Here is a 27,341-nt window from a genome sequence, read left to right on the forward strand (position 1 = left end):
TTACCAATTCAATTTCTTTGCTGGTAATTGGACTGTTTTGATTATCTGTTTCTTCCTTGGTCAGTCTTGGAAGGTTGTAATTTTTTAGAAAGTTATCCATTACTTCTAGGTTATCCATTTTGTTAGCATAAAGATTTTCATAGTATTCTCTAAAAATTCTTTGTATTTCTGTGGTGTCCATTATGATTTTTTCTTTCACATATTTGATTCTGTTTATCTGTGTATATTCTCTTTTTTTCATAATAAGTCTAGCTAGGGATTTAACTATTTTACTTATTTTCTCAAAGAACTAGCTCTTGGTTTCATTAATTTTTTCTTTTATTTTATTCTTCTCAATTTAACTTATTTCTTCTCTGATCTTTATTATGGTCCTCCTTCTGCTGATGTTGGGCTTCATTTGTTCTTCTTTTTCCAGTTTCAATAGTTGTGAATTTACACTATTCATTTGGGATTGTTCTTCCTTTCTTAAATAGGCCTGGATTGCTATACCCTTCCTCTTAGAACTGCCTTCACTGCATCCCACAGAAGTTGGGGCATTGTGCTGTTGTTTTAATTTGTCCCTGTATATTGCTTGATCTCTGATTTAATTTGGTCATTGATCCACTGATTATTTAGGAGTGTGTTGTTAAGCTTCCATGTGTTTATGTGCCTTTTTGGTTTTTTTCGTACAACTTATTTCTAGTTTTATACCCTTGTGATCTGAGAAGTTGGTTGGTACAATTTTAGCCTTTTTTAATTTACGGAGGCTCTTTCTGTGGCCTAGTATGTGGTCTATTCTGGAAAATGTTCCATGTACACTTGAAAAGAATGTGTATCCTGCTTCTTTTGGGTGGAGAGTTCTGTATGTCTGTTAGGTCCATCTGTTCAAATGTGTTGTTCAATACCTCTCTCTCCTTATTTACTTTCTGTCTGGTTGATCTGTCCTTTGGAGTGACTGGAGTGTTGAAGTCTGCTAGAGTGAATGGATTGCATTCTATTTTCCCTTTTAATTATGTTAGTATTTGTTTCAGATATATGGGTACTCCTATGTTGGGTACAGATATATTTATAATAGTTATATCCTCTTATTGGACTGACCCCTTTATCATATGCAATGTCCTTCTTTGTCTCTTGTGACTTTCTTTGTTTTGAAGTCTATTTTATCTGATACAAGTACTGCAACTCCTGCTTTTATCTCCCTATTAGTTGAATGAAATATCTTTCTATGTCCATTTACTTTTAGTCTGTGTATGTCTTTGGGTTTGAAGTGAGTCTCTTGTAGGCAGCATATAGTTGGGTCTTGTTTTTTTTATCCATTCAGTGATTCTATGTCTTTTGATTGTTGCACATTCAGACCATTTACATTTAGGGTGATAATTGATAGGTATGTAGTTATTGCCATTGTAGGCTTTAGATTCATGGTTACCAAAGGTTCAAGGGTAACTTCTTACTATCTAAGAGTCTAACTTAACTCACTTAGTATGCTATTACAAACACAAACTAAAGGTTCTTTTTTTTCCCCTCCTTTTCTTCCTCCTCCATTCCTTATATATATTAGGTATCATATTCTGTGCTCTTTGTCTATCTCTTTTTATTACCTCTGGTGGAAGCTATTTAACCTTAGGAACACTTCCATCTATAGCAGTCCCTCCAAAATACACTGTAGAGACGGTTTGTGTTAGGTAAATTCTCTCAGCTTTTGCTTATCTGGAAATTGTTAATCCCTCCTTCAAATTTAAATGATAATCTTGCCAGATAAAGTATTCTTGGTTTGAGGCCCTTCTGCTTCATTGCATTAAATATATCATGTCATTCTCTTCTGGCCTGTAAGGTTTCTGCTCAGAAGTCTGATGATAGCCTGGTGGGTTTTCCTTTGTATGTGATCTTATATCTCTGACTGGCTGCTTTTAATAGTGTATCCTTATCCTTGATCTTTGCCATTTTAATTATTGTATGTCTTGGTGTTGTCTTCCTCGGTTCCCTTGTGTTGGGAGATCTGTGCACCTCTATGGCCTGAAAGACTATCTCCTTCCCCAGACTGGGGAAGTTTCCAGCAATTACTTCCTCAAAGACACTGTCTACTTCTTTTTCTCTCTACTCTCCTTCTGGTACCCTTATAATATGAATACCATTCTGTTTGGATTGGTCACACTGTTCTCTCAGTATTCTTTCATTCTTAAAGATCCTTTGTTTCCTCTGTGCCTAAGCTTTTTTGTATTCCTGTTCCCTAATTTCTATTTAATTTATCATCTCCTCCACTGTACCTTATCTACTTTTAATACCCTCCATTGCGTTCTTCAATGATTGGGTCTCCATGCTAAATTCGTTCCTGAGTTCTTGAATATTTTTCTGTACCTCCATTAACATGTTAATGATTTTTATTTTGAACTTCCTTTCAGGAATATTCATGAGGTCTATTTCATTTTAATTTTTCTCATATGTATTCATAATTTTGCTTTGAACTAGGTTCCTTTGACATTTCACAATTTGTTTGTGGTGCCCTCTACTGCCAGGAAGCTCTACTCTCTGGAACTGCTCAGCCCTTGGAGCAATTTTGAGGTTGCAGGGGAGCAGTGTTGGTGCTTGGGGGGAGGAAAGAGCTGTTTCCTGCTTTCTGGCTGCTATGCCTGTCTCCACTGCCAGAACAAGTGGGCCAAACACATAGGTATAAGCCTCTATACTTTGTGTTTGTAGCTGCCATAGATGGAGCTTCCCTCTGGCTGGTCTGATGCCAGGTCAGGGGTTGCTGGTTTGTGAGCCTGAGCCAGGTGCAGTCAAACTGGGAGGGAGACACAGAAGTCTATGTATCATGGTGGGAAGCCTTGGAGCTGTGTAGCCAGCCAGGGCGATGGAGCACCTAAAGATCGTTTAAGTTTCCAACCTGCTGGGCAGAGTGCACCTGGACAATTTTGTCTACCTGTCCTTTCTCCTGATCAGTAAGCTCTGTACAATCCTTGCCCCTTTAGCAGCCCTCTCACTTTTAGGAAGTCTCTCAGGCTGTCCACCCAGATCAGCCAGATATGAATCCCTGTTTTCCACAAGCAGCTTGAATCTCCGTCTCTCCAGGTATTCCACCTCTCTTAGCTTTCCAACCGCACTAAATCACCAGAGCACCATGCAATGTAGGTTTATGCTCCCAGAGCAGATCTCCAGGGCTAGGTGTTCAGCAGTCCCAAGCCTCCATTCTCTCCCCGCTCTGTTTCTCTTCCTCCTGCCAGTGAATTGGGGTGGGGAAAGGGCTTTGGCCCCACCAGGTCATAGATTTGGTACATCACCCTGTTCTGTGAGGTCTGCTGTTTTTGCCAGGCATATGCTGTCTGCTGCAGCCTTCTTTCCTGTTGCTCTTTCAGGATTATTTGTATTAAATTATATTTTCATATTATATGTGGTTTTAGGAGGTCTCTGTCTCACCTCTCATGCTGCCATCTTTAATCCACAACTGGTTGGAAAAGATTTCATCAGTGTTCAGGATAGGAAATATTGCAGCATTTTGGTATGATAATGATGATAGTCCAACTGAGATGGGAGGGTTGACAGTACAATTGAAATGGGTCCATTGCAGGAGTCACATCTTTGCATAGATGGGATCCAGTATGTATGTAGAGAGGTTTGCCTCAAGACAGCAATGTAGATAATTTCACCACCATAACAAAAGGGAAAACCAAGTATGGGATAGATGTAGCTAAACTAGTAGATGTGACTTTGAAAGTGCATGGAAGTTGTTTTGTTTTGCTACTTCAGTGAAATGAGAAGCAGGTATATCAGTGAAGAGTCAGGATTTGGAGAGTAGATATGACAGTTTGAGAAGGAAATCACTGTTCCTTATACATGGAGAATAAGTAGAATTTCTGGGTAGCAATAAAGCTCACTTGAAGCTAACACTTAAAATCTTAAAATTATGTTTCATTTTGTTTTGTTTTTCCATTTACATTTAGATGAAATGTTTCTGGTGTCGCACAAATAATAAAATAGCTATCTGGGTTAAATCTGTTTACAGTTTAAAAGTTCAAAGGTAAATGTGCTCGGGATGTATGAGGATTCCTAAAGTACTGCAGTGAAGATCATGGAAGTAGTCAAGACATTCATATGGACATTGTTATTATCTGCTGCTCAGGGAGCTGACAGAGGCCTTCAGGAAAAAACTGAAAGACCATAGTACAATATCTTACAAAATGAAAGGAAATTACCTGAATTTCAGTCAGCTGATATTGAAAAAAAAGGGGAATAGCGTGGTTTAACCAGCTGTTGTAGACTTCATAGGGAGAGAGAACATTAAAATATGGCACTGGAACATTTTTTTGAAGTAGTAGTGGTGTAGATGTTACTATCTTTCCCTTTCCCTGCCATATCAGGGCACACAGGAAAAGAATGTGTTTAGATTTATTTTCTCATGTAGAAAAGAATCAGATGATTAGGGGAAAGTTGTGACAATGGTAGACTCTTTATAAGTAAAGCCATTTTTGGATTTAAAAGTATTACATAGAATGGCAGATATTAAACTGAGAACCCATTTTTAGCCTCTGAACAAAATGGTCTCATAAAGTAATAAGAAGTAGGTTGTAAAGAAAACAGGAAAAATTGCTGTAAAGAGGAAGTGTATATTAGTTAATTGAATTAAAGATATACATTTATTGAGATCAATCAATCTAACTTTGTAGTCTCTGTTCCTGAGAAACCATAATATATGTGAAAAAGGAAAAGGCCCTGAGATGCTCTGAATCTTTCAGTTAACTGAAAAATGAAAACCAACCTAAATGACTATTTTAATGGCCTGAATAAATAAGTGGAGTTATGGTATTATAGTTGAAAGCAGGTAAGGAGAATTAACTACATTTGCATACATTAACATGTATAAATCCATAAAAGCTCAGGTTGATAAAAAACACCAGTTGCTGGAAGATAACACAGTGAAACTAACAGGTAAATTATAAGCAGACACAAAACAATATTCAATTTCAGAATTGTTTATGTAAATACACTAGTATGTTGAAAATACAACTGCTGGATGGAAAGGATAGACAGAAATTTCAAAATGATGAATATTTCTAGTAGAGAAGAATGAGTATGAGAACAGAATGTGGTTCAAAACTTTAATTGTATCTTTTAGAATTAACCTTGCTTCTTAGTATGAATGAGAAAGAAAAAGAAAAAAAAAAGGAATAGATAGATGGGCTGAATAAGGAGCCTGAAATTTGCCATGTAATACTGGGAAGAAGGACACCTCACCTAGTCTTTTCTGAAGTAATGAAGAGTTGTCCAACTTGGAGAGACTGGACCTAGAGAAGTCCTTCTTGTTTGGCATCTGTTCCTCATTTTCCCTGGCTTTGCTCCATTGTCTATGTGCACAAACATATACAAAAAAAAAACCTTATTTACATTTTTAAGTATTTTAATTTTGTCTGAATTTAAGAAGTATTTTCCTGAAAATGTCAAGATCTAATCATTCTGAATAACAGCAGCTATAGTGCACAATTGGGGAATTTAATGTGATCAAGTTAATTAAGTGTTGAAAATTTATTTGGTGCATTCAGTGGAGAACCAGTGCTATACTCTGAGGGGATTTTGTTTTGTTTTAAATCTTCCCTGTAGATCTATAACCTCACATACTTTTCTGCATAAGACAAGCACACAATCCAGACACTGCAGCCTCTTAATTAACTGCCATGGGAATGTTTAGGTGTGAAATTAGTCACCAGAGGGAGCCCATATTATTCCTCAAAAGCAATCACAAAAGACTGAGAACAAAATGAAAATATATGTAGAGTTTGGGCCAAAGAAGTTCAAGGAGAGTACAGAGTGTTCTTTTACTGTTTCTTGAATTGCAGTTTCCTCCCAATTTCAAGCTTCAGAATAAGTAACTTTGATATAAACTTTTTTAATAGAAAAGACATAGAGAGAAATAAAGTACATTTTTTTCCTCAGTGTTTTTTATCCATTGACCTTCACATTTACTTAACACAAAAACTACTTTTGTATATGCTAGTTTGTTTTACCAATGAATATGACATTTATTAGGCTTTGGGGCAGGTTAACTGTGATAATGTCTAAAGAATGCAAGAGTCAATAATTTGTCCAATTCTTTTCAAAATGAAAGCAATTATGGCCATGTATTTTACAAATGAAATTGTCTACACATTTTGATCTTTTAATCAAGTTTGAAAGCAGAAGTAACTGCTCACTCAAAGTACATCCTTTCATTAAATTCTATAACTTTAGGATTCTATGAAATAGATAAATGGAAGCTCTAAATGGCTGTCAATAAATCAATTCAAACTGGCTGAACAAGGAAGATTCTTTGTTAAGACAAACTCAGGACAAAATTTTCAGCAGGCATTTTGGTACTATACAACTTAGTCACTTTTGTTTGCTTCGGTGGACTAAGATGGAACAAAATGCCACATGCAATGTACTCTATGATCTCTACTGGCTTTGCTTACCCAATATTAAGCTTGAAAAACTAGAGTGAGATCATGGATTATTCAGATTTTTTAATATTAAAATCTCATAATTCTATCACTGTAAATATGACTAAAACTCTAATGGAACAGGTATTTCTTTTCAGTCAGCAATAATGACACATTGACACATTTACCTGAATTCTGTAAAAATTGCCTTAAAATACCCAGGCAAAAGGAGTGAAATCTGCCACTACTGTGCCAATACTCAAGTCTTGAATCCTAAATGTTATTTTACTCCATTTCTACCACTCATTTATTCAAAATATAGATACTTATTTCATTACTATCTTTACCATCCCTAGTTAGACTACAACAGTAGCTAAAGTAGATTTCATGCACTTGGCCCCACTTCTGAATCTGTACTTGAAGTGTAGTATAGTAGTTATGGTATGTGTTCTGGAGTCTAAGAGCTTGACTCCTGATTCTTATCGGTGTGACCTGATTTCTACTGTGTATGTCAAGGAATTTACTTACTATTTTCCCATTTTAAAACTGGGTTATTAATGATTTCTTACCTCATAGTTATTGGGAGCATTAAATGAGTCACTCATCTGTGAAGAATATTGTCAGGGACATAGCAAATTCTCATTAAATGTTACTGCTGTTGCTAATGATCATTTTATTATCATTGGTGATGCTGTCATAGTCAACAAAGAGCCTAGTATGACCACCCCATACTTTCCACATTTCACTCTCCTGAAAGTGAGGAGTGCTTGCTTTGATTTGACTTTCACAACTTTTCTTACTTCAACCTGACACTTTCATGTATAACTGAAATGCCGTTCTCCACATTCCAACTGAAAATTTCCCCTAATTATTTTAATGTTTTCTTAAACTTAATCTCCTCTCCTTTCCTTTTAATGATCTATGCCCTTGGGATGAATCAATGAGTGTGTTTGTGTGTGTGTGTGTTTCTGTGTGTGTATAAAAAGACTGCCTTCTTCTCATTGTATACACACAATGTGTGTGTGTGTATAAAATAATTACCTTCTCATTTCACACCACACATACACACACACACACTCACTGCTGTCAAAATATGAAATGGAGAGAATATTGAGGCAGCTTCTGTAGCTTTGTGCATTTGAAGCCATTTCTATGGAACTGCTGCAGCAGAAGTTATACAGAGCCATTGTGGTAAGGTTAGATGTCAACCTCAGTCTGCTGAACATGGATCTTACCTACAGATCGTTGTGAAGGAGCTGGCGATAGTGGTGGAGGTTGTGGGGAACTGTAATATGATAGAAGGAGATTAAGAGATCAAGAGAGACCTAAACATTTCAGAGTCATGGAGTTTTTATCAAATATCAACTAGAAAGTAGTGACAAAACTAGTTCTTCACGGGAATGTAATACAATCACAACAAGAACATCATGATAGGTTTCTGAGTTAAATCTGCAGCAATATAGTAAACATATAATATTACATCACTAATAGAATTATATTTTTGAAAGAACTTCTAAAAATTTTCCCTGCTTTTGTTGTCTTATATGACCACAAATGTTACCACAAAGTATAAAATTCTGTATTCTATATTCTTCCAACCTCATAAACATTAAAATAATTATAAGTGATTCATTGAGAAGACCAATGATACTTTCTGTTTAATTTGTATGGTATAGCATAATTTCTTTCACATATGAATGTTCCAAAGAGTAATGCTGAAAACGTACATGTTAATGTTTCTACAGTATAAATAGCTAACAAAAATGCCCATGCAAGTGAAAGTGCACAAAGTGATCTTAATCAATGGGAAGAATTATAATTATTTTGTGTCCTCCAAAAATGTTTGCCAAAATATTAAAAAACTTTCTTGCTCTTATACATTTTTTCATATGAAAACTGGTATTTATTTAGTGCACTGTAATTTAAAACATAAGATATAATGAAAAATAATGTGTTTAATTCTTTGTAAAAAATGTTTCAAGAATAGTTTGAATAATGATTACCTTCTTTGCATTGTATAACATCTAACATGGAATGAGAAGTTTTCTCTGCCTTGGTGAGTTGTCATGTTCCTTTCTAAATTTGGATCTGCCTCCAAGAGTTCCTTTAATGTGAAGTATTTTTTTGTTTGTTTATTAGAGTTTTGTTTGTTCAATTTTTTTTTTGGCAGTGTAACTTCTTTGGGGATATCTCCACCTTATTGTCATAATCATTGCATTTATGCTGATAAAGTTATCTTCATTAAGTTCCTATAGCCCATATCTAATTTGTGTCCAATGGCAGCAATGACAACATTTTCATGGTTAGCTATTTCTTTTATAATTGCTTTTATATTTGATTTGAATTTCACTTACAATGTCATCACTCTTCACTTCTCCACACTTTCATTTTGTTGGCATGCATCATCTTTTGATTATCACTTTTGTAAAATGGCAGATAAGTTTATAACTGGTAGACAAGGACACACCTGTACATTCTGTGAGTTGACTGAGTAACACACGTACTGTGTCCCAATAACCAACACACTTAGAAAGAAGTGAGGTGATTGGTCTTGGAACATGACGTTTCTATGTTTTTTTATGTAGTGATTGGTCACCTGAAGAGCTAGTAGAAAACTTTGTACTTTATGTAATTACTTGCAGCTAATATGCCTTGGTAACTGAAATTTGAACTCTGACTTCTGAGGATTGGCTTTATTTAAGTAAACAATGAGAACTAAAATTAGTACATGTTTCAAAGAACTGTCTGTATGTATACTGAGATTTATCTTAATTTTTTAGCCATTTCCTTGCCACACCTGTTGGCCCAGGCAGTCTCCACATGTACAAGTCAATGCTCATAGAATATCTGTAGTCTATCTACAGTATAGACAGGTAATTATTACCTATTCTCAAGAATCTTACAGTATCTACAGAGACATATGAGACATAAATTACTATAGTTATTAAATAATCTGCTAGATAATAATTACTACTATAATGGAGGAATGGGTAATTAATTGAAAAGAAATAAAAGTAACTCACTGGAATGTAGCTAACTTACAGACCCTTTTTTTTGTCTATTGTTTTATAAAGAAATAAACTGCTTATGAGTAAATTCTAATATCTGAAATCAATTGGGATTTGTTTGTTTGTTTTAATCAATCAGGGTAATTCTACCGGAGCTTTGGGGAGGAAATAAGTTTCCATTTGCATTATGATCCAAACAAGAGTTATTCAAGATGACCTTTGATGCTGTCTGCTACGTCACAGCCTGTTAGAACAGCCTCATTTTAATCTATCTACTTTAGAATAGATACAGGTGAATGGGTGAATGATCTCAACATTTCTGAAACCCCTTATGGGCAAGCAAATCACTGCTAGGAGAGCTATATTCTTTCTTTAAGGAAAAATATTCTTGCATCTCCCTTTAGTCCCTAATCAGAAGGCAATTAGTTTCTGCACAGTTTTCATTGCTGGTACCTGGGAAGAATTGTTTCTTACCTTTACCTTTTTTCAAAGTGGGACAAATATACCCCTGCAATAAAAATGTTACTCCTTCTTTAGCATATTCTGTGGATGCATGTCCTTCTGCCATATGTTAAGTATTTTCCCAGTGTGATAAGCATAGAAATTAAGTAAAATATTTTTATCTCCTAGAAGGATTGTATTTAATATCTCACATTTAATTTCAGATAGTATCTGAAACATTTTAAGAGACACTGCTACCCATTAAAAAGAAATGATCAGAAATAGTTCCAGCATGCTAGTTAAAGCTGGCTGCGGTAACACAAGTGATAGTACCAAAAAGGAATGTTATATTTTATATTCCCAGATTTCAGAGGATTTAATATGCCATTCAGTCCAAATTGTCCTGGTGGCTCATGTAAAATTCCCAACCAAGATTCTTTTATTTACAGGGAATAAAATGAAAACATAAGCTAATAAACAGAAAAAAAAGTACTATATATATATATATTGGTGGAAACAAGGATATAAATTTGAGCTAATGGCTTTATTTGCATGGATGCTAACTAAACACTAAATTCTACACTATTAAATGTGCTAATATTTAGAAAAGCCTGTTTTTTACTTACTAGTATGCTTTAAAAAACTGGATATAATGATGAATAAATACAGACTCTAATTTCAAGTATAATATGCTTTTCAAGAAAAAAATGTATATGTTTATAGATATTTGAAATGTACAACATTGAGAAGAGGTCAAGGATGGTTATTAACTTTTTTTCCTAGTCATGAGAAGTGAACTGATGTAAGTGAGAGTCTTATCAAAAATGACAATTTTGTAAAGTTTGGAATAAGGAAAAGGATCTCACTGGATAAAACAGGGTGAAGTAAAGCCAGTGTAAGAAGAGGGGAGAGGCACTGATGGCCAACATAGCACTGATCAAAGGCAGAAAGGGTACAAGGCAGAACTTGTGCTTTGGTGCTCCATAACTGGTGGTCCTGATGGAGCACTGGGATACTGAACAGAAGATCAGACAGCAGACAGCAGAGACAGTCAGCAGAGGCAGTTGTGGAGCTCTGTGCCTATCATACCCCAGAACGTGGAATGGGTCCTAGAGGAGAGTATCTGTGAAGGTAAGCAATAATTCAAGGAATAGAGCATAACAACTTAGAGTATAATCACATTTTAGAAGTTATTTACTTCAGCTCGCCATTCCAATGCAGGGGATTCTTATTTAGTTTTATTGGCGAAAGAAAAGGTGCTCCTTCCCTTCTCCATTCTCTTTCCTTCTTCTCCTCATTTTTATTTTTAAATCATTTTCATTTTTTTGGTTTTACTGCTTTATACAATGAAGCAATGAAAGACTTCAAGAAAATGGAAGTAAATAAATTGAATGAAATATTTTTCTGTATATTCCTCTCTATATTTATACACATACACATATCCATCAACATTTTACCACTTTCATATATGTACATAGTTTTAAAAAAATGGGTTAATGATTATGGATTTATTTTTTCAGTCAGCAAAATATCACACTTTTCCAATTTTTAAATAATAATTTTTAAAACACTGTAAGTACATTTTCTACTAAATCATATCTAACTCAAAAGTATAAAAGACATAAAGTAAAAAGCAAAATTTACTATCATCTAGTTCTATTCTTCAACGAATTATAACAATTCCTTATGTATCATCCAGTACTTTTAAATGCATATTCATGCATATATAAATGCACATTCTTTTGCTTGAACAAATTGGTGCATACTATACACATTATGACTTTTACATTTTTTAAAAATCCTAAATATTTGCCATATTAGTATACAGATTATCCTTTATTTTCAATTACTGATTAACTACATTGTATGGATAGATTATTTATCATTCTTTTAGTATTTAGGTGCTTATGTTGCACTACCAAAATGTTGCAAATAATAACCCTGTGCATGCAATTTTGCCTGCTCTTATGTAAATATATTAAGGTTGCTTTACAGAAATGTAGTTGCTGGATAGAAATGTTTGGAAATTTCATATTTTTGATAAATGCTGCCGTATAACTCTCTATACATGTTGAGCTAATTTACTTCTACCAGTGGCACATGAGGATGGCTATTTCTCCAAACTTATTTATACTGAAAGTTACCAAACATTTCATCCTAGCAAATGTGACAGATGGATAAATGCAGAATCCTATGCTATAGATTTGCCTCTCATTAATTATCTGGCCATCTTTCTTATCTGATTTCAGCTATATTTTTTTCTTCTTTCTTCTGTCAACTGACTACTCATATACTTTGCCTACTGTTTTCTATAAGGTTACTCATATTCTCTAGTGTTATGCATATAAAAGCATTCACTTTTCTCTCACGTAAGTTATAGTATTTGTCCTTACACGTCTCTTTAATTTTATTATTTAATTTTTTTAATTTATAAATTGTGTTAATTCTTAATTAATATAGTCTATGAATCTTGTACTTTATAGAATTTGCCTTTAGTGTAATGCATAGAAAAATCTTTAAAATTAGTTTAGATTATAATTGTGTATGTCCCACAAACTTTTATCTTTTCCCTCTTTTAAAACTTTACAAAAAAAGGGAATGAAGACAAAGAATATGAGAAGGAAAATTTCAACAAGCAAACATTTCAATAATTTTGGAAGACTGAAATCAGATAAATTAAGATAACTGACTTAGCAGGTAGAAGAAACTATGCACTAAAATTCTTAGAGATGGAGACTACCTGAAAATTTGAGGACAGGAAGGACTGATTATTTCAGATCTATCAGGACCCAAACTGGAATATATACCTGGTTTTAATATCCAAAAAATCACACAAAAGAGAAAAAAGGTTTATTTTCAAGGGAATGTGAATGGGAAATACTCTGAACTTGGGAGTCTCAAAGCCCACACAGTTAGCAAAGTTTAAACCTCAAAGCTATAAGACATTGTGGTGGGTATATGAGAGTCTGAATGCTGTAGGGTCTCAGGCTTCTTTCCCATACTCCATAGAACTCAGGTAAACATGTCAACCCCCCAGAAAGGAAATTGAGGGAGTCTTCTGTGGAAGACTGAATGGCTCTAGAGAAATTAGGTCCACCATCAACACGGTCTGTTTAAAAATGTGGCTCTTCCAATAAGATTTGAAAGACAAAATTATCACACATAGGAGGGAAAAACATAATTGCATTGTGAAAATTGGAGGGGGATTATAGTATGTAGGGTATATTTAAGAGATGAATATCTTCTACTATAAAATAAAGTAGAATGATATATTTGTATTTGATAAAACAAGAAATAGAAACATACCCATAATATTATAAATATGTAAGTACAAACTAGAAAAAACAACTATTCACTGTGTTCTGTTAATTTTTCTTTAGCTCTTATTTTTAAATGCATATGACACTAAGTTGATAAAATAAAATTGTTTAAGGTATTGCCCCATACTGACAGTAGAGACAGGCACTGCAACTGGGAAGCAGGGAACAGCTCTTCTCTCCCCTGATACATCAGTGCCAGCCACTGCAACCCCCAACATCACTTCAGGGACAGAGCAGCTCGAGATTAGAGCTTATGGGTACTAGAAGGCACCACATAAAACTATGAAACATCAAAGGAACCTGGTTCAAACAAAAATCTTACACCAAATAAAAAGGACAAAAGAAACCAATCTCATCAATCTTCCTGAAAGACATTTTAAAATAAAAATCATAAACATGCTCATGGAGGCACAGAAAAATATTCAAGAACTTAGGGATGAATTTAGGATGGAGATTCAATCATTAAGAAATTCTATATCTGAAATGAACCATATAATGGAGGGATTTAAAAGCAGATTAGATGTAGTAGAAGAGATGGTAAATGGAATACAAATTAGAGAAGAGGAGTATGAAGAAGCTGAGGCACAGAGAGAGAAAAGGATCTCTAAGAATGAAAGAATATTGAGAGAAGTGTGTGACCAATAAAAACGGAACAATATTCACATTATAAGGGTATCAGAAGAAAAAGAGAGAGGAAAAGGGATAGAAAATGTCTTTGAGGAGGTAAATGCTGAAAACTTCCCCAATCTTGGGAAGGAGATAGTCTCTGAGGCCATGGACGTGCACAGATCTCCCAATACAAGTAACCCAAAGAAGACAACACCAAAACATATGATAAAATGGCAAAGATCAAGGATAAGGACAGACTTTTAAAAGCAGCTAGTGAGAGAAAAAAGATCACCTACAGAGGAAAACCCATCAGGCTATCAGACTTCTCAACAGAAACCTTACAGGCCAGAAGATAGTGGCATGATATATTTGATTCAATGAAGCAGAAGGAGCTGAAACCAAGAATACTCTACCTGCAAAGATTATTGTTTAAATTTGAAGGAGGGATTAAACAATTTTCCAATAAGCAAAAGCTGAGAGAATTTACCTCCCACAAACAAACTCTACAGTGCATTTTGGAGGGATTGCTATAGATGGAAGTATTCCTAAGGCTAAAGAGCTGTCACCAGAGAAAATAAAATCACAGCAAAGAAAGTAGAACAATGAATTACTAAGCAGATGCAAAATCAAATCAACTAACCCTAAAGTCAATCAAGGGATAGACAAAGAGTACAGAATATGGAACTTAATATATAAATAATGGAGGAGGAAGAAAAAAGAGGGGATAAAAAGAACCTTTAGGTTGTGTTCAAAACATACAAAATAAGTTAAATTAGACTGTTAGATTGTAAGGGAATTACCCTTGAGCCTTTGGTAAACCACGAATCTAAAGCCTGCAGTGGCAATAAGTACATAAGTATCGATAATCACCCTAAATGTAAATAGTCTAAATGCACCAGTCAAAAGATATAGAGTCACTGAATGGATAAAAAAACAAGACCCAACTATATGCTGCCTACAAGAAAATCACTTTAAACCCAGACATACAGACATACAGGCTGAAAGTAAAGGGATGGAAAAAGATATTTCATGCAACTAATAGGGAGAAAAAAGCTGGAGTTGCAGTACTTGTATCAGACAAAATAGGCTTCCAAACAAAGAAAGTCACAAGAGACTAAGGAGAACATTACATAATGATAAAGGGGTCATTCCCACAAGAGGATATAACTATTATAAATAACTTTGCACCCAACACAAGATCACCTACATATGTGAAACAGATAATAACAGAATTAAAGTGATAAATAGAATGCAATGCATTCATTTTAGGAGACTTCAACACACCACTCACTCCAAAGGACAGATCAACCAGAACAAAAATAAGTAAGGAGTCAGAGGCACTGAACAATATATAAGAACAGAGGGACCTAACAACAGGTTATACATTCTTCTCAAGTGTACATTGAACATTTTCAAGAATATATCATATACTAGGCCATGAAAAGAGCCTCAGTAAATTCAAAAAGACTGAAATTGTAGCAACCATCTTCTCAGACCACAAAGGTATGAAGCAAGAAATAAATAATACAAAGAAAACAAAAAATCCCACAAACTCATGGAGACTTAATAACATGCTACTAAATAATGAATGGATCAATGACCAAATAAAAACAGAGATCAAGCAATATATGGAGGCATATGACAATTACTCAACATGGCAAAATCTGTGGTATGCCGCAAAGATCGTGATAAGAAGGAAGCATATTGCAATACAGGCCTACCTCAGGAAAGAAGAAAAATCCCAAATGAACAGTCTAAACTGACAATTAATGAAACTGGAAAAAGAAGAACAAATGAAGCCCAAAGTCAGTAAAAGGAGGGACATAATAAAAGATCAGAGGAGAGATAAATGACATAGAGAAGAAAAAAAACAATAGAAAGAATTAATGAAATCAAAAGCTGGTTCTTCAAGAAAATAAACTATGTAGAAAGACACTTAGCCAGACTTAACAAGAAAAAAAGAGAGTCTACACACATAAAAAGAATCAGAAATGAGAAAGAAAAAATTATATGCTAACAAACTGGATAACCTAGATGAAATGGAAAATTTTCTAGAAAATACAACCTTCCAAGGCTGACCCAGGAAGAAACAGAATATATGATAAATAGACCAATTACCATCAAGGAAATTAAACTGGAAATCAAAAAACTACCTAAGAACAAAACTCCTGGAGCAGATGGCTTTACCACTGAATTTTATCAAACATTTAGTGCAGTACTAGTACCCATCCTCCTTAAAGTTTTCCAAAAAGTATAAGAGGAGGGAATACATCAAAAGTTATTCTTTGAGGCCAGTATCACTCTTATATCAAAACCAGATGAATAAAATACAAGAAAAGAAATGTACAGACCAATGTCCCTGAAGAACATACATGTAAAAATACTCAACAAAATAATAGCAAACTGAATTTTAAAAAAAGCAAAAAAATCATCCATCATGATCAAGTATGATTTATACCAGGGATGTAAGGATGGTACACCATTCAAAAGTCCATCAACATCATCTACCACATCAACAAAAAGGACAAAAACTGCATGATCATCTCCATAGATGCTGAAAAAGCATTCTACAAAATTCAACATCCATTCATGATAAAAACTCTCAACAAAATGGGAATAAAGGGCAAGTTGTCGCGTGCCCTGTCCTCGCCGGCAAGAACAGCATGCAACAACAGCAGGATTCTTCTGCAGAAAGCTTTATTCTTCAGCTCTTTGTGAAACAAATGAGTTGGGCAGGACCCAGAGGGGAAGGAGAGGCTTGCTTATATAGTTCTCATGCTCTGACCTGGTTGGTGCGGCTCCATATGCCTTATTAGCATAACCATTTGGTGGGTCTCATTGGTCCTTATGCCAAGGCGCAATTAGCATGTAGTTTAGTGGTGTGGGATGATTTGTCATTAGGAAGTTCGGGGCCTTCCGGCTGCCCTGCATTGGGCGCTATTTTCTGAGCGCGGCTGCCAACATCTCCCCCTTTTTTGTCTAACAGAAGCTCAAGGCGGAACTTGCCAGCAGAGGCGGAGACAGAGGCCTGACCTCCATCATACTTCCTGATGCCCCCTTTTTGGAGAGGGGTTCTGGGCATCTACCCCTATGCAGTCAGGCATGCCTCTCAGAGGGGTCCAAGACCTCTTGCAGTGCTTTGCCTCGCATCCTCTGGCTGGCGTTGGGACCGCTTGGTACAAAGGGTTTGGACCCTTTTTCTCAACCCTCTTGCACCATGAGCTTCTTAAAGAAAGCTGTGATTAAGCATTGAGGTACTCGGGCCTGGTGCAGTGCCACATGGGCTCAGGGTGCAAGAGCTACCTCAAGCTAAAGCCGAGCTTCCTTCTTAAGCATGTTGAGCCACACTTGGGGAGAGGCGCCAACGTCTATTGCCATTAGGGCTTGAGCAAGGATCACCTTGTCCTGCTTATGTTGGTTGCGGAGTCTGCATAACAACCAGAGTAAGAGCATGAGACCTCCAAGCAGGAACACGCCCATCCCAGCCATGCCCGCCCACTCCTTGACGTGGGAGAGAGCTCTGAGGAACCAGGAAGAGAGTCCTTCCGCTACGGAGATATCTAGACGGGTGGAGTTGATGTGGATAATTTCTCGCCGCAGTTCTTCTAGTGCTCCATCGAAGTCCTGGGACCAGTTTCCTGAAAGATACTGGGACAGGCCTCGTGACAGATTAGTGAAAGCATTTAATACTTCTGTTAGTGATCCTGGCTTGTTTGTGGCTCTGTAATATGGCTGCGGCTAGGCCCGCATTGGTGAGTGGTCCTCCTATTTCTCTACAGGCTTTCAACCAAGCGTGTATCCCTTTCTGTTTCCAGGGTGTTATCGCCTGTCTGCATTCCTTGGTACATTGTTCAAATACTAATTGCTCCACTAGGGGCATTGCTTGTTCCTGATCTCCAAATATTCTGCCTGCGGCCTCCATCATACGAGCGACAAAGTCAGAAAATGGCTCGCTCAGCCCCTGAATAATTTTTGTCAAATTGCCTGATACTTCTCCTTTGTTGGTGAGGGCTTTCCATGCTTTGGCGGCGCACGTGTTTATTTGTGCGTATACCTGTAAGGGGAAGGCGGTCTGGTTGGCTACCCACTGTCCTTGGCCCATCAGCATATCATATGACCACGCAGGCTGTCCTTCGGCCGCGTTTGCGCGTGCCTGGGTCATGCTGATATCATGCCACAATGCCTTCCATTCTATGTATTGCCCCATACTAGAAAGGCATGCCTTAGTTACATATTGCCAGTCTGCGGGTGTCATGGCTGTCTCTGTTAATCTCTCAACTTGTGCTATGGTATAGTTGGCACTGACTCCATAAGCCCGAACGGATTCTGCTAACTCCTTAACTTGTTTATGGCTCAGGGGCTGGTGAGAGCGTACGCCATTATCCTCAAATACAGGAAACATTTGTCTAATTGCCTGAAGAGTATCTGGGTGGCAAAAGGAGAGTGCGCCACTCACGTAAGGTGGCGGGGCAACGGGCGTCGGGGGACACCCTGCTTTCATTTTTTCCTTGGTCCGCTTTTCAACTTTGCTGGTTCCCTTACTTCTGCACTCTGCGGTTTTATTCTCTTCCCCTTCCTCTGCGGATGTTAATTCCTCCTCAGATTCCCTATTGGAGAGTTGGAGGTCCCTCAACTCTTTCCAGGGGTATTTACTATTTTCTCCGAGGCGATCGTCACTCGCTTCTCGGGGCTCTTTCGCTTTTGCCCTAGGCGGGCTTTCTCCCTCACTCTGAGGTTTCTTTACCTTCGTTTTTGTGGCCTTTTTTCAGCCGCGCGCGCTCTCTGTTTCCCGTTCCGTTTCTGACATGCTCTCTTGGATATCTGTCAATGCTCTCTGACCTTCTTTTATTACCTTTTCACATCTCTCATCTTGCAGACAAGCTCTAATCAGTTTCCAGAGGGGCCTGGTGCCTCCCCTCAGGCTACCCTCCTCCTCCTCTCTATCAAGATCTTTCCCCAGTTTGTCCCAGCTCGGGATTGAGAGGGACCCTGAACAAATGAACCAGGGGGCCACACGGTCTATCTCCTTCACAAAAGATCCTAAGACTTTGCTGGAGACCTTCAAGTTTCGCTCTTTGAGAGCTGTCTGCAGCGCCGTGACTAATGACGGTGCATTCCCCATGGTGCCTCCTTATTTACAGAGAACCATCAACCATCATCCTAAAAAGCAGGGGCCTCTCGGAACTTACCCCTCCGGGCTTTCTTCTGACCTGCAGTTCTGAATTCTCTCCAGATGTCTGAAGGGTCCTCCCTGTGCCGGTGATGTTCTGGTTCCCGGGATTCGGCACCACTTGTCGCGTGCCCTGTCCCCGCCGGCAAGAACAGCATGCAACAACAGCAGGATTCTTCTGCAGAAAGCTTTATTCTTCAGCTCTTTGTGAAACAAATGAGTTGGGCAGGACCCAGAGGGGAAGGAGAGGCTTGCTTATATAGTTCTCATGCTCTGACCTGGTTGGTGCGGCTCCATATGCCTTATTAGCATAACCATTTGGTGGGTCTCATTGGTCCTTATGCCAAGGCGCAATTAGCATGTAGTTTAGTGGTGTGGGATGATTTGTCATTAGGAAGTTCGGGGCCTTCCGGCTGCCCTGCATTGGGCGCTATTTTCTGAGCGCGGCTGCCAACAGCAAGTACCTCAACATAATAAAGGCCATATATGACAAACCCACAACCAAAATCATAGTAAACAGAGAGAAGCTGAAAGCTTTTCCTCTAAGATCAGGAACAAGACAGGGATGCCCACTCTCCCCACTTTTATTCAACATAGTTTTGGAGGTCCTAGTCACAGCAATCAGACAACACAAAGAAAGAAAATGCATCCAGATTGGCAAGGAAGATGTTAAACTGTCCCTGTTTGCAGATGACATAATATTGTATATAAAAAACCCTAAAGAAGGAGGTGGAGCCAAGATTGCGGCATGAGTAAAGCAGGAGAAATCACCTCCCAAAACCATATATATTTTTGAAAATACAACAAATACAACTATTCCTAAAAGAGAGACCAGAAGACACAGGACAACAGCCAGAATACATATACACCTGCGAGAACCCAGCACCTCACAGAGGGGGTAAGATACAAGCCACAGCCCAGCGGGACCCAAGTACCCCTCACCCCAGCTCCCAGCAGGAGGAGAGGAGTCAGAGCAGGGAGGGAGAGGGAGCCCAGGACTGCTAAATAGCCAGCCCTAGCCATCCGCACTGGAGCGCAGACACACAGTGCGTGGTGTGCTGGATACTAGGGAAACAGGACAGTAAAACCTGAGAGTGGGTCCCTGCAGCCTGTGCCCCTGGGACAAATAAAAGCTAGTGCCTTTTGAAAGTCCTAAAGGGACAGGGACCTCACAGCTGGACAGAAGCATCCTAGGACACTTAGCCCAGCAGCTGGGAATCCCAGGGAACTCTGGGTGCCCTAACCCCCTGGGAAGCAGTGCAGCTTGGAGGCCCCTCATGATGATAAATAGCCTCCTGCCCATTTCCCCTCCAATGCGGCTCTGCCATATAGGAGCAGCAGCCTGAGGCCGGCCACGCCCACAGCAACCATGGAGCTTAACTTCACAGTGGCCGGGCAAGAATCAGACACCCCATCTGCGTGCAGCTGCCCAGCACAAGCCACTAGAGGTTGCTGTTCTCCCAGGAGAGGAAGGCCACAAACCAGCAAGAAGGGATGTTCTCCCAGCCGACACATGCACCAGCTCCCCAAAACTACCTCTATCACCATGAAAAGGCAGAAGAATTTGATACAGGATACAGACCAGACCATCCCAGACATCCTCCCCTGAGAAGGAATCTGGGGAGATAGACCTAACCAATTTCCCTGAAAAAGAAATCAAAATAAAGGTCATAACCATGCCAATGGATCTTCAGAGAAATATGCAAGAGCTAAGGGATGAAGTCCGGAGGGAGATTACAGAAATGAAACAATCTCTGGAAGAATTTAAGAGCAGAATGGATGAGGTGCAAAAGGCTGTTAATGGACTACAAATCAGAGAACAGGAACATGGAGAACCTGATGCAGAGAGAGATAAAAGGATCTCTAGGAATGAAACAATATTAAGAGACTGGTGTGACCAACCCAAAAGGAACAATATCTGCATTATAGGGGTACCAGAAGAAGAAGAGAGAGAAAAAGGGACAGAAAGTGTATTTGAAGAAATAATTGCTGAAAACTTCCCCAAAATGGGGGAGGAAATAATCGATCAGACCACGGAAGTACACAGAATTCCCAACAGAAGGGACCCAAGGAGGACAACACCAAGACACATAATAATTAAAATGGCATAGTTCAAGGACAAAGACAGAGTTTTAAATGCAGCTAGAGAGAGGATAAAGGTAACCTACAAAGGAAAACCCATCAGGATATCATCAGACTTCTCAACAGAAACCTTACAGGCCAGAAGAGAATGGCATGATACATTTAATGCAATGAAAAAAAGGGCCTTGAACCAAGAATACTGTATCCAGCACGATTATCCAGCATTAAATATGAAGGAGGGATTAAACAATTCCCAGACAAGCAAAGGTTGAGGGAATTTGCCTCCCACAAACTACCTCTACAGGGTATTTTAGAGGGACTGATCTAGATGGGAGCACCCCTAAGACTAAACAGATATCACCAGAAAAAAATAAAATCACAGCAAAGAAAGCAAACCAACCAAATTCTAACGAAAGGCAAAAAATAAAATCAACTACCCACAAAAGCAGTTAAAGGAAACATAAAAGAGCACAGAATAAAACAACCAATATATAAAGAATGGAAGAGGAGGAATAAGAAGGGAGAGAAATAATCACCAGACAGTGTTCATAATAGCTCAATAAGCAAGTTAAATTAGACAGTAAGATACGAAGGAAGCTACCCTTGAATCTTTGGTAACCACGAATCTAAAACATGCAATGGCAATAAGTACATAATTTTCAATAATCACCCTAAATGTAAATGGACTAAATGCACGAATCAAATGACACAGAGTAAAAGAATGGATAAAAAAGCAAGACCCATCTATCTGCTGCTTTCAAGCAACTCACCTCAAACCAAAGACATGCACAGACTAAAAGTCAAGGGATGGAAAAACATATTTCATGCAAACAACAGAGAGAAAAAAGCAGGTATTGCAGTACTAGTTTCAGACAAAATAGACTTCAAAACAAAGAAAGTAACAAGAGATAGAGAAGGACATTACATAATGATAAAGGGCTCAGTCCAACAAGAGGATATAAGCATTATAAATATATATGCACCCAACACAGGAGCACCAACATATGTGAAGCAAATACTAATAGAACTAAAAGAGGAAATAGAATGCAATGCATTCATTTTAGGAGACTTCAACACGCCACTCACTCCAAAGGATAGATCCACCAGACAGAAAATAGGTAAGGACACAGAGGCACTGAACAACACACTAGAAGAGATGGACCTAATAGACATCTATAGAACTCTACATCCAAAAGCAACAGGATACTCATTCTTCTCAAGTGCACATAGAATATTCTCCAGAATAGACCACATACTAGCCCACAAAAAGAACCTCAGTAAATTCCAAAAGTTTGAAATTCTACCAACCAACTTTTCAGACCACAAAGGTATAAAACTAGAAATAAATTGTACAAAGAAAACAAAAAGGCTCACAAACACATGGAGGCTTAACAACACGCTCCTAAATAATCAATGAATCAACGAACAAATTGAAATAGAGATCAATGAATATATGGAAATAAATGACAACAACAACACAAAGCCCCAAGTTCTGTGGGACACAGTGAAAGCAGTCTTAAGAGGAAAGTATATAGCAATCCAGGCACACTTAAAGAAGGAAGAACAATCCCAAGTGAATAGTCTAATGTCACAATTATCAAAATTGGAAAAAGAAGAGCAAATGAGGCCTAAAGTCAGCAGAAGAAATGACATAATAAAGATCAGAGAAGAAATAAATAAAATTGAGGAGAATGAGACAATAGAAAAAATCAATGAAACCAAGAGCTGGTTCTTTGAGAAAATAAACAAAATGGATAAGCCTCTAGCCAAACTAATTAAGAGAAAAAGAGAATCAACACACATCAACAGAATCAGAAAAGAGAAAGGAAATATCATGACAGACCCCACCGAAATACAAAGAATTATTAGAGAATACTATGAAAACCTATATGCTAACAAGCTAGAAAACCTAGAAGAAATGGACAACTTCCTAAAAAAGTACAACCTTCCAAGTCTGACCAAGGAAGAAACACAAAATTTAAACAAACCAATTACAAGCAAAGAAATTGAAGCAGTAATCAAAAAACTACCCAAGAACAAAACCCCCAGGGTCAGATGGATTTACCTCAGAATTTTATCAGACATACAGAGAAGACATAATACCCATTCTCCTTAAAGTTTTCCAAAAAATAGAAGAGCAGGGAATACTCCCAAACTCATTCTATGAAGCCAACATCACCCTAATACCAAAACCAGGCACAGACCCCATCAAAAAAGAAAATTACAGACCAATATCCCTGATGAATATAGATGCAAAATTATTCAACAAAATATTAGCAAATCGAATTCAAAAATACATCTAAAGGATCCCACACCATGACCAAGTGGGATTCATTCCAGGGATGCAAGGATGGTACAACATTTGAAAATCCATCAACATCATCCACCACATAAACAAAAAGGACAAAAATCACATGATCATCTCCATAGATGCTGAAAAAGCATTTGACAAAATACAATGTCCATTCATGATAAAAACTCACAACAAGATGGGTACAGAGGGCAAGTACCTCCACACAATAAAGGCCTTATATGATAAACCCACAGCTAACATCATACTGAACAGCAAGAAGCTGAAATCTTTTCCTCTGAGATCGGGAACAAGACAGGGATGCCCACTCTCCCCACTGTTATTTAACATAGTACTGGAGGCCCTAGCCATGACAATTAGACAAAACAAAGAAATACAAGGAATCCAGATTGGTAAAGAAGAAGTTAAACTGTCACTATTTGCAGATGACATGATATTTTGCATAAAAAACCCTGAAGAATCCACTCCCAAACTACTAGACCTGATATCAGAATATGGGAAAGTTGCAGGATACAAAATTAACACACAGACATCTGTGGTTTTCCTATACACTAACAATGAACCAATAGAAAGAAAAATCAGGAATACAACTCCATTCACAATTGCATCAAAAAGAATAAAATACCTAAGAATAAACCTAACCAAAGAAGTGAAAGACCTATACCCTGAAAACTCTTAAGATAAATTAAAGAGGACACTTACAAATGGAAACTCATCCCATGCTCTTGGTTAGGAAGAATTAATATCATCAAAATGACCATCCTGCCCAAAGCAGTATACAGATTTGATGCAATCCCTATTAAATTACCAACAGCATTCTTCAACGAACTGGAACAAATAATTCAAAGATCCATGTAGAAACATCAAAGACCCCAAATAGCCAAAGCAATCCTGAGAAGGAAAAATAAAGTGGGAGAATATTGCTCCCCAACTTCAAGCTCTACTACAAAGCCATAGTAATCAAGACAATTTGGTACTGGCACAAGAACAGAGCCAGAGACCAGTGGAACAGAATAGAGACTCCAGACATTAACCCAAATTTATATGGTCAATTAATATACGATAAAGGAGCCATGGACATACAATGGGGAAATGACAGTCTCTTCAACAGATGGTGCTGGCAAAACTGGACAGCTACATGTAAGAGAATGAAACTGGATCACCGTCTAACCTCATACAGAAAAGTAAATTCAAAATGGATCAAAGACCTGAATGTAAGTCATGAAACCATAAAACTCCTAAAGAAAAAACATAGGCAAAAATCTCTTGAATATAAGCATGAGCAACTTTTTCCTGAACGCATCTCCTCAGGCAAGGGAAAGAAAATAATAAAATGCACAAATGGGACTACATTATGCTAAAAACCTTCTGTACAGCACAGGGCACCATCAGCAGAATAAAAATGCATCCTACAGTATGGGAGTATACATGTGTAAATGACATATCAACAAGGGGTTAACATCTAAAATATATAAAGAACTCACATGCCTCAATCCCCAAAAAGCTAATAACCCTATTAAAAAATGGGCAGAGGATATGAACAGACACTTCTCCAAAGAAGAAATTCAGACATTCACAGGCATATGAAAAGGTGCTCCACATTGCTAATTATCAGAGAAATGCAGATTAAAACCACAATGAGATATCACCTCACACCAATTAGGATAGCCAAATAGAAAAGAGTAGGAACAACAAATGCTGGTGAGGATGCAGAGAAAGGGGAACCCTCCTACACTGCTGGTGGGAAGGTAAACTAGTTCAATCATTCTGGAAAGCAATATGGCAGTTCCTCAAAAAACTAAAAATAGAAATACCATTTGACCGTGAAATTCCACTTCTAGGCATTTACCCAAAGAAAACAACTTCTCAAATTCAGAAAGACATATGCACCCATATGTTTATCGCAGCACTCTTCACAATAGCCAAGAAATGGAAGCAACCTAAGTGTCCATCAGTAGATGAATGGATAAAGAAGATGTGGTACATATACACAATGGAATATTATTCAGCCATAAGAAGAAAACAAATCCTACCATTTGCAATGACATGGATGGAGCTAGAGGGTATTATGCTCAATGAAATAGGTCAGGTAGATAAAGACAAATACCAAATGATTTCCCTCATTTGTGGAGTATAACAATGAAGCAAAACTGAAGGAACAAAATAGCAGCAGACTCACAGACTCCAAGAAGGGACTAGTACTTACCAAATTGGACGGGTGGGGGATGGTGGGTGGGGAGGGAGGGAGAATGGGATTCTGGGGTATCATGATTGGTGCTCATGGTGTGTGTGGGGTTATGGGGAAGACAGGATAGCTCAGAGAAGACAAATGAGGTTATTTTTGTCCACAGTTTATCTTCTCTTCTCTAAAATAAATATCCCATTTTTTATTCTTTTCCATTTTTGTAAATTTAGACATAAAATATATTGTCATATTTGACTTTTTCCACCTATCACTTCTAAATGAAAAGAGTATTTTCAGTTTCTCTTCTTTAAATTCATTTAGCACTCTGGCAAACTTTTGTCTGAGTCTGCATACTAAAACAAAGTTGGAATTGTCTTACACAAATAACATCATATTTAAATTCACTATTTATCATGTTTCTTACCTTTTGAACTTTCAGTATATTCTCTTTCAAGAGGTGATTAAGCTGGGGTTCAATCATTCTGCCTTCCTCCCTTATTTTAGTTATGCTACATTGTTGTATATTCTTTCTAAGCACTGGCCTATCACCTCGACCTTATTATTAATCAAAAAGAAAAAAAGAACTTCTGTGAAGTATATTTGCAATATTTTGCTAACTTCAGTTCATTCTGGTTCTGGTTTTACTCCAGGCTTTTGGCATTCTTTCTCTACACCTCCTTTAATGGATAAAATCCATCATGGTTTTCAGGGGTGCCACAGTGTTTGAATATGGGTGTTGACCAATTTTACCATTTTTTCTTGAAATAATTTACTGTTATATGATGCAAATTTCATTCTTTGGTACTTTCAGTATCCCTCTTAGTCAATCATCCATTTAACAAGCTCATGCTCTGTTACAGTACAAAGATCAAGGCTTTCAACCTGGGTTCAATTCCCAGCTCTTAAACTTGAACATGCTGCATAATCTCTGTGAAGCTTAGATTATTTTTCTGCAAAATGGGGAAAATAACTTATATCATACAGGGTTTTTTTTAGTATTTTTGTTTGAACTAATATTTTTTAAATATCTTGTTCAAACTAGATATTCAATAAATAGTTGTTGATTATGTAAATACTATCTTCATATTTTTATTTATGATATTTAAATTCTCCGTGATGAGGTACATGTGCAATATGACTTTATTATCCCTGTTTATTTTGTGTTATTTTCTGTTTTACTAATGAGAACTTCAAAGCGACTGTCTCGGTCAGTACGGCCTGCTATATAACAAAGTACCATAGACAAATGGATTAAACAACAGATACTTATTTTTCACAGTTCTAGAGGCTGAAAAGTCCAAGATCAAGGTGCCAAGAAATTCGTTGTCTAGTCAGACCATGCCTCCTAGTTTGCAGATGGCTGTTTCTCTTGCTTCCTAACATGACAAAGGGCAGAGAGCAATCCTCTCTCTCATGTCTCCTCTTCAAGTCATTAATTTCATTCATGAAGGCCCCATCTTCAAGACCTAATTACCTCCCTAACGTCCCACCTCCAAATATTGTCGTATTGGGGATTTGGACTTTAACATATGCATTTGTGAGGGAAAGAACATAAATATTCAGTCCATACCATTAACATAATAATTTTCTCTCATTCCTGTGTTCCCATCTACAGGATTGAATCCTGATAAGTTCTCTACCTATTCTTTCATTCTGAGAGGTGAATTTGCCACCAACTTTAGTTGAGGTGCAGTGATAAATGTGTTTTCCAGTAAATATATGGAAGGTTCGACTTCACTCATTACTACAAGTCTTGCTTCTATGTAGACACTATATTCATTTTAGAGATGTATGTTTTGGTTGCCAGCTGTCTTTTAAACACATCTACGGAG

This window comes from Manis javanica, chromosome 1, assembly GCF_040802235.1.
Source record: "Manis javanica isolate MJ-LG chromosome 1, MJ_LKY, whole genome shotgun sequence".
Classification (NCBI taxonomy): Eukaryota; Metazoa; Chordata; class Mammalia; order Pholidota; family Manidae; genus Manis; species Manis javanica.